At 39.3% G+C, this 8,143-nt stretch overlaps 1 pseudogene; it reads right to left on the reverse strand.

The window, feature by feature from the left end:
• Window positions 1-3,096: 3,096 nt before the first annotated feature.
• LOC121789838 lies at window positions 3,097-7,642 on the reverse strand (annotated as a pseudogene).
• Window positions 7,643-8,143: the final 501 nt, after the last annotated feature.

Raw genomic sequence — 8,143 nt, forward strand, 5'->3', positions numbered from 1 at the left:
AAAGGGTATAGATGTTATGACCCATCAACAGATCGCATGTATGTCACTATGAACTGTGACTTCGTTGAAAGTGAATATTTCTATAGCCAATCTAGTGGTCAGGGGGAGAGTGAGCCAGGTAACCCGAATAGTGACGCACTCAATTGGCTACCTCTATGGGGAGAAACCGTTCAGGGGGAGAAAAATCCTATCACAGTTGAGAGTCCAACAGTGCCAATTCCCCATGAACAGAACATGTCGCCTCAGGACCCAGCCAAACTATCGGACCGGTCTTTGAGACCTGAGGTAAAAACTTTTGATCCCAATATTGGTACTCTGCCCGAAATTGCTAACAGTGGCAGGGAAAATATAAGTGATACAGAATAGCCACCTACAGAACAAGAGACAGGACATGACAGATTACCCCACAGGAGTACGAGGGACATTCCTCCTCGACGATATTCTCCAGACTGGAAAGGACGAAAATCAAGGTACTCAGTTGCAAATTTCACCCAGGGACACCTTACTGAAATGGCTAGAGCGTTCGAAGCTACTCTCTATGAAGAAGAAGAGATTCCACAATCCTTCGAGATGGCAATGCAACACAAGCACTGGAGGGAAGCCATGAAGAAGGAGATTGATGCCCTGAAAAAGAATGAAACATGGGAGAAATGTACTCTACCTCCGGGAAAGAAACCAGTAGCTTGTCGGTGGATCTTCACCATAAAACGACGTGCAGATGGTTCAATCGAGAGATATAAGGCAAGATTGGTTGCTAAAGGATACACTCAAGTGTATGGAGTAGACTATGAGGAAACGTTCTCCCCGGTGGCCAAACTAAATACAGTAAGAACTCTTCTTTCTGTGGCTGCATGCAAAGAATGGCCATTATACCAGTTGGATGTGACAAATGCCTTTCTTCATGGTGAACTTGAGAAGACCAAGGAAGTCTATATGGAGGTCCCACCAGGTCTGTACGAAGAATTTGGAAAAGGGCAGGTATGCAGATTGAAAAAGACCCTCTATGGGTTAAAGCAATCACCCAGAGTATGGTTCGGAAGATTTTGTCAGGCAATGTTCAAACATGGCTTTAAATAGAGCCATTCAGATCACACACTATTTCTGAAAGAAAGGAATGGAAAAATGACATGCTTGATTATTTATGTTGATGACATGATCATAACAGGAGATGATATTGAAGAAATCCAGAATCTGAAAGAGAATCTTTTCAAGAAATTGAAATGAAGGACATAGGAGCTTTGAAGTACTTCCTTGGATCGAAGTGTTGAGATCCAAGCACGGAATCTTCTTAAGGCAGAAGAAGTATATACTTGACATGCTCACCGAAATAGGTATGCTTGACTGCAAGCCTGCTGAAACTCCAATGGTACCCAACCATGGGTTGAAAATTGTAGATGGAGCTAAACCTACAGATCGTGAAAGATACCAACGGCTAGTAGGAAAACTCATCTACCTTTCTCATACCAGGCCCGACATCGCATATGCCGTTGGAGTTGTGAGCTAATTCATGCATCAGCCTCAAGAAGATCACATGGATGCTGTCACGAGAATTGTGAGATATTTAAAAGGAACATCCAGTTATGGGATATTCCTAGAGAAAAATGAAGATTTGGAAATTGATGGGTACACAGATGCAGATTGGGCAAGCAATCCAGTTGATAGAAAATCAACTGGAGGGTATTTTACCTTTGTTGGGGGCAATTTAGTCACGTGGAGGAGTAAGAAGCAGAAAGTGGTTGCCTTGTCAAGTGCGGAAGCTGAATTCCGATGGATCAGGAGCGGTCTTATGGAGATACTTTGGCTTCGAAGATTATTAACAGAAATTGGATTCCCACCGACACGGAGGAGTCAGCTTTTCTGTGACAATAAAGCTGCAATTAGCATTTCAGAAAATCCCGTACAACATGATAGGACCAAACATGTGGAGGTCGATCATCACTTTATCAAAGAGAAACTTGAAAGCGGGATTATCGAGTTCCCATTTGTCCGATCTGAGGAACAACTGGCAGACATTCTCACCAAGGCGTTGAGTCCTACAAAATTCAAAGAATTCCTTAGCAAGTTAAGTATCGGGGATACCGTTACTCAACTTGAGGGGGAGTGTTGGAAAACAAGATGACATTAATATGCCGCCCACATTAATATGCCGCCCACATTAAGTAGTGTAGAGTTCCTAAGTGTTGTAAAGTACCAACCACATTTATTGGTGTACTAGAATGTTCTCATTCACCCTATAAATACTAGGGTGAATGAACATTTGTAATATAAGGGAAAAACAAACATTGAAATATTTCTCTATACACTTCTTTCTATCAAATGACTAACCAATCTTTCTCCACCTCTCTCGATTACCATCTTTAAGATCAACTGAACAAACTGGAGCTCTTTCTCTCTCTAAGCTCTCGGCGAAGGAGACAGTAACGTGGGACTGGGCGGCGAGGTTGCAGACCTCGTCGGGGAGGATGGTGTCCAGCCCGCAGCGGACGGAGGGCCGAGAGAGAGAGAATTGGGAAATGACGAGAGATAGATGGAGAGTAACGGCAGTTTAGAAACCTCGACTCCGGTTGCAGCGCTAGTCGCCGAAGCGAGAAGTGAGAGAGAAGGAGATGAGAGTGTTGAAGACCATACAGACAGTAGTTTAGTGGGCCACAGTAGATATTAATCATTCAAGAATTCTTTCATGCAAAACCAATTACTTAGAATCGAACACGCCCTTAGGGTACTCACTATAGTGGATGCTTGCCCGAAGGCCTCACTATGTATATCGAGAGCCAAGTCCGGACGATCTATCATCCGCTATTGCAGGCGCCCACACGATGTTTTCTAATTCCTTTTTTTTCACATTTTCTATTTTCCACAATTTTGTTTTGTTTTATGGTTTTAAATTTATGTTTTATTTTATTTCAAAATACAAAAATAAAAAAAGAAATATAAAATGGTTATCAAAAGATAGGTGGGTGTATAGCCCAGGCTATTGCAGGACTGGAAGATAAAAATGCTAACGTTTCTGACGAAAATGGAGTTAGGGCAGGCGCATAATTCGCATTATAGTGAGTGGCATTACATAAACATAGTCCAAACTCAAAAGCAGTCTCGAAGCACAAAACAATGTATAGTATGCTTTGGATAAAAATGGATATGAGCAATACAACTTCATTACAAAAAAACATCATTACAACATAATAAGCTTACACATGAAGCATAAAGTGTGCCGTGATATATGTTTGACTCGGATGTTTTTTTACTACAACAAAACAACTCCCGTTTCTACTGACACTTGACTCTTTTTGATGCTCCATTTATTGTTGGTTGCTAATCTCATTCCAGAAGACAAGTGAGTGTGTTAATGGGAACAAGAGCAGCCAGTTTCTTGAGCAGCGGCAGCAGACTTGTGGCTATGTTCCCAGGTATCAACCGGAGCAGCTTTTGTGTGGGGCACATGGCGAGGGTGTTTCTCTCTTTTGTCGCCCCTCACTTGCCTCAGTGCGTGCTTAAGAACAGGCAGTATAGCTCCCATACATTCCGCCACAGCATTGGGATTTCCGGGCATGTTTATGATCTGATGATACATACGAATATCAGAGAACACGGCTGAGTAACTGCAGCTTCGTACAGCAGTGAAAATGCCTATATTAACTAGATGGGATGTAAATCATATTTTCAACTAACCAGTGTTGATCCTCGTATTCCAGCTGCAGAGCGTGATAGAACTGCAAATGGCGTCACCTGCGCACACAAAAATCAGTAACAAGAAATTCATCTTTTCTTTTATTACAATTATGAATTTTTTTAAAAAGTTTTCATTATTTTGTGTTATGAATCGAAATCATATTTATAGGACCTCAACATTGGCTCGTGACCAGTGATTAGATGCAGGAAAGGAAACAACTTTGTATATAGGATGAGGCCAGAAAACACTCAGGAAAATAGAGAAACATTTTTAAATTGAAAGTAGCCAAGATGAAGAAAATTAGAAATTTAGGTACCTTTAGGCTCTCTTGCATCATGACATAAAGTAGACCGGGTGCCTCCTTGTGTATCACTTCTTTGGTAGCTTCGGGAGTTACATCTCTCGGGGTGAATCCAGTACCACCTATTTCATTTTACAAGTCATGTTACTGCAGAAGAGTGGAAAGTAAACTCGAACCAAAGGAAGAATAAAGGAACCAGTTATGAATAAGATGTTTTTTCACACACACAGATCCTATATCAATCTCATCAAAGATGTTAATTGACATGCTCACCAAGAGTAAGAATGAGATCCATCTTATCGATATCACTCCATCTCTCCAATGATTCCTTGATTTTTGGGATTTCATCTGGAACAACTGCTGTAGCAACAACACTTGCCCCACCTAATTGTTCCGACACTGAATTCACAAAGGATACTGCCCTTGGGCCACTGCAAAGTTATATACATCTTATAAGCCGGAAAATAGGTATTCAAAGCTCGATGTTTATCAGCAATGCGAAGAGATTGTGGAACAAGAGTCCAGTAGAGCACGTTAATACATTGTAATCATACTTGACTGCTCTACTTGTGACCAAGCTTTACTTTTTGATCGAAATGAAGCCCTCACACCTAATTACTACTTATGTTCTACTATAAAAAATTCCATAGTATGTGATTGTTAAGATTGAATGCGAATGAACGAGGAAAATAAAAATAAAAACAATGCCTTTATGAGGCTTGTTTATATTATAGCTACAGTTAAGATCAACTGGGCTGAAAGCCCTAAGTCTCCAAAGCAGTCATATTACCGTGAACACAACCACATAAATGTGATAAAATTCAAACGGGATTATGTTGCATAGTCTTCACAAAATTCCATGTTGATCTCTCACATGGATTAGTATCAGTGCTGCGCTTGTTTTAGCATCAGTATAGTGACCTTTCAGGATTTATGATCCTGAAAGATGTATCAAGATGCAATGTTTTCAATTTTAGATTTTCACCGCCATATGCAACTAAGGATTCTAACTCATTCTAAATTACATTACAAACATCTTATATGTTCTAAGATCTCATTTTATCCTAAATTTAAACAACTTACATTGAAACCAGCAATAAGATATTTAGAGCTCGTACGTACGCTCTTCTACCTGTTATCCCACTCCCCAGTCCCCTCCCCTTGAAGGGAAATCGGATTCCATACCTCAGATAGCAACCATAATCAACATAATATCAATGCAGTATGAGAGCATGACTTATTAGTGAGGCCAGTTACAATAATAAATGTATTAGCAGATAATAAACAATAAACAAATTGAATAAAGTGACAGATTCTCACCTTCTATCTGGCCCCTCCCCAGACGCAACAGTGTCGCTCACAGTGAGAATAGCCACTTTATACTCAGAAGCTTCAGACTTGACATTTACGTGGCTAGGGTTAGTTTGAGGTGATATAGCTTCTGAAGTTAATGATGGCAGACTAGTAGTCTCAGCAAAACCGATTATATCGGAAATAATAATTGCAACCACAGAAGTCCCAGCAGGAATCAGGTTTCCCGTAGGTGGTAGCTCCAACAAGGCATTTGCTGACTTCATACTCAAAAGCCGACTGCTGATCTGGTGGCCTGTGCTCTCAGCGATGAATCTGGAAATCATTTCCACCCCATCAAGGACAACCAGGTTTGATAACTGGAATCTTTTACGAAGCTGTACTAACTTGTGACGCTAAAAAATGCATCATTTTATAACGAGAAGACAGGTGCAAATATGAGATAGAGATTGAGAGAGGGGAAAATGAGGGAGTGAAAGAAACCCAATATAATGATGCAACAAAGTCTTACCCAGATGTTTTTGTTCCATTATCGAACTCCCACCTAATAGTTGCACGATGGAATTCCCGACGAATGTGATTTGCCTTTATTGAATGCTTTAGACGAGCATGTACTCTGCAAAGCATATGCATGAATAGTAAAGGTGACGACTTGGAAGGAAGATTGGGAGACAAAATATTAAAATGAAAAGATGGCGGAGAAGTAGAAACACAGAGATATAGAACTTTCATAAACCTAGGAAGTGAGGTTGGGTCCATCCAGAAAGTTGTCGAATCGCAGGAACCAAAAAGAGATGGAAACAGACCATGCAGCTCACTGGATTTCCAGGTAAACCAAAAGCAAGAATTTTCGTTTGCGACTTCTTATCAGTTGATCCATGAAGGATCTCAGCAAATGTAAGAGGCTTTCCAGGTTTCATGTTAACCTGAATGAAAGGTCATGTCAAAAGAAAACAAACTTCATTTTGAAAGGTAATACATGAAAAAAAAGATGTTTGTGAATTGAACAGCAGGCAATGACAAGATCAAGATCAGATTCAGCCATCTAAACCATGGATTCACACATGTGTTTCATTTACAGAGAAATCAAACTACGAAGCAGAAAAACGAAACAATTACCTTGTGAAATATAACTTTCCACTCTTTGCAAGTAGGGGTTTTACAAAATCCCGGTCACCCATTGAAACTCCTCCAGAGGTTATTAGTATATCAATTCCACTAGAGAAAGCTCTATCAAACACCCTCTCGATCTCTTCTTCGTCATCATGAACTATACCAAGATCAAGAACTTCACACTGCTGCTGCTGTACAGCAGCAATAATCATGGCACGGTTGGAGTCTCTAATCTGCAGAAGAGCAGGCATCAAATAAATCAAGATGCACTATATTGGAAGTAGAAAGTCCTGTCCTGATGTCGTTACATCTCCAAATTTCTTATCCAGTAGATTTACAGCCAAGGAAAAGAAAGTAAAGAAACGAACCAAACAAAACAAAACAAAAACAAAGAGGTGCGTTATAAAAATAAGCCAAACCATAACTATTAATGACTGATTTTTTCAAATGTCAGAAATAGGAGATGGAAGCCAGTAGAAGAGAGGGAAAGTAAACTATATTTACAAATTACGATGCATGTATTTCAAAAAAATCAGAAAGTTTTTAAAAAAGCATTTTAGCATGAGATTACCATCCAGACGCAACAAACTTTTGTTCAGACTCAGAGCATAGCTCATAAGCATAATGATTTTGATACCATTTGCTGGATGAGGAAGAAGCACACATTATGCTACAAAATTAAAAGATAGAAATCAACAAAATTTCATGTCTGTAAATCTATACAAAACATGGAGTTCGCAAATAATCAAAAATCACAAGAGTTTTCCAAGTTTTAATATGGGAATTTTTCCATGGACAACCTAGATAAAAAATAATTATACTGGTCACCACGATCCTTCCTGTTTAGACAATGTGTATCTGAGATCAACTCAACAGGGCCTACTCAAACTTAAAAAGACTTAATTCAAGATATTAGTCTTGTAAGGACTAATAGTGTAACTGAAAATTTTCTACTACCTGGCCACGTTTTAGAGATTCAGTCTCAGGCTCAACAAGTTCATCCCTGTGGAAAGCACAGCAACTTTTGGCATAGGATATACCTGTACATAATATTGTTGTTAAGCTTTTAGCTTGTCATTGTAGGACCAGAACCAGTGAGGCATAGGGGAAGAGAGAACGATACAGAACAAGGAATTAAAAAAATTAATACCTTCACCGAAGTCATGCCCACTGTCACAAGTAGACCAATTTCCGCAGGTCCTAAACGTTCTCCAGATTTCAATACTACATCACCTTTAGCAATATCACAACCCTAGCAACATTTACACAGAACTTAATTGAGACAAACGTGAATGGAGGACAGTACACAATAGCAGCAATTATTTGCAAATAAAATAGACGCCATCAATGAAGCAGTTGTTTCCGTTCACACTAAGCATATATTCAACCTGAAGGATCATGGTGTAGAAACTGACATGTGAAAACTTAAATAGAGCCTACAGTAAGAAGAAATTACTTTTATATCTTCTTAACCTAAATGGAAAAAATTGGACATTCAGCAAGATTGTATCACTGTGGAATGGAAAGAACAATTCTCAGCAGTAATATACAGGTATTTGTGCAATTATAAAGATTGCCAAGCTTTTAACTAGAATTAGAAAACATGTGAAAGAAATTGATCCAAGCATTCAATTACAGATCAGCATATGTTTGCAGGGATTATAACATAACTCTGATTGAGAATATTTTAAATGGAATTACTAATAGGATTTCAAAATAAGGCAATGTCTGGATACCATGAAGCTCCT

This window comes from Salvia splendens, unplaced genomic scaffold (genome assembly GCF_004379255.2).
Source record: "Salvia splendens isolate huo1 unplaced genomic scaffold, SspV2 ctg353, whole genome shotgun sequence".
Taxonomy (NCBI): domain Eukaryota; kingdom Viridiplantae; phylum Streptophyta; class Magnoliopsida; order Lamiales; family Lamiaceae; genus Salvia; species Salvia splendens.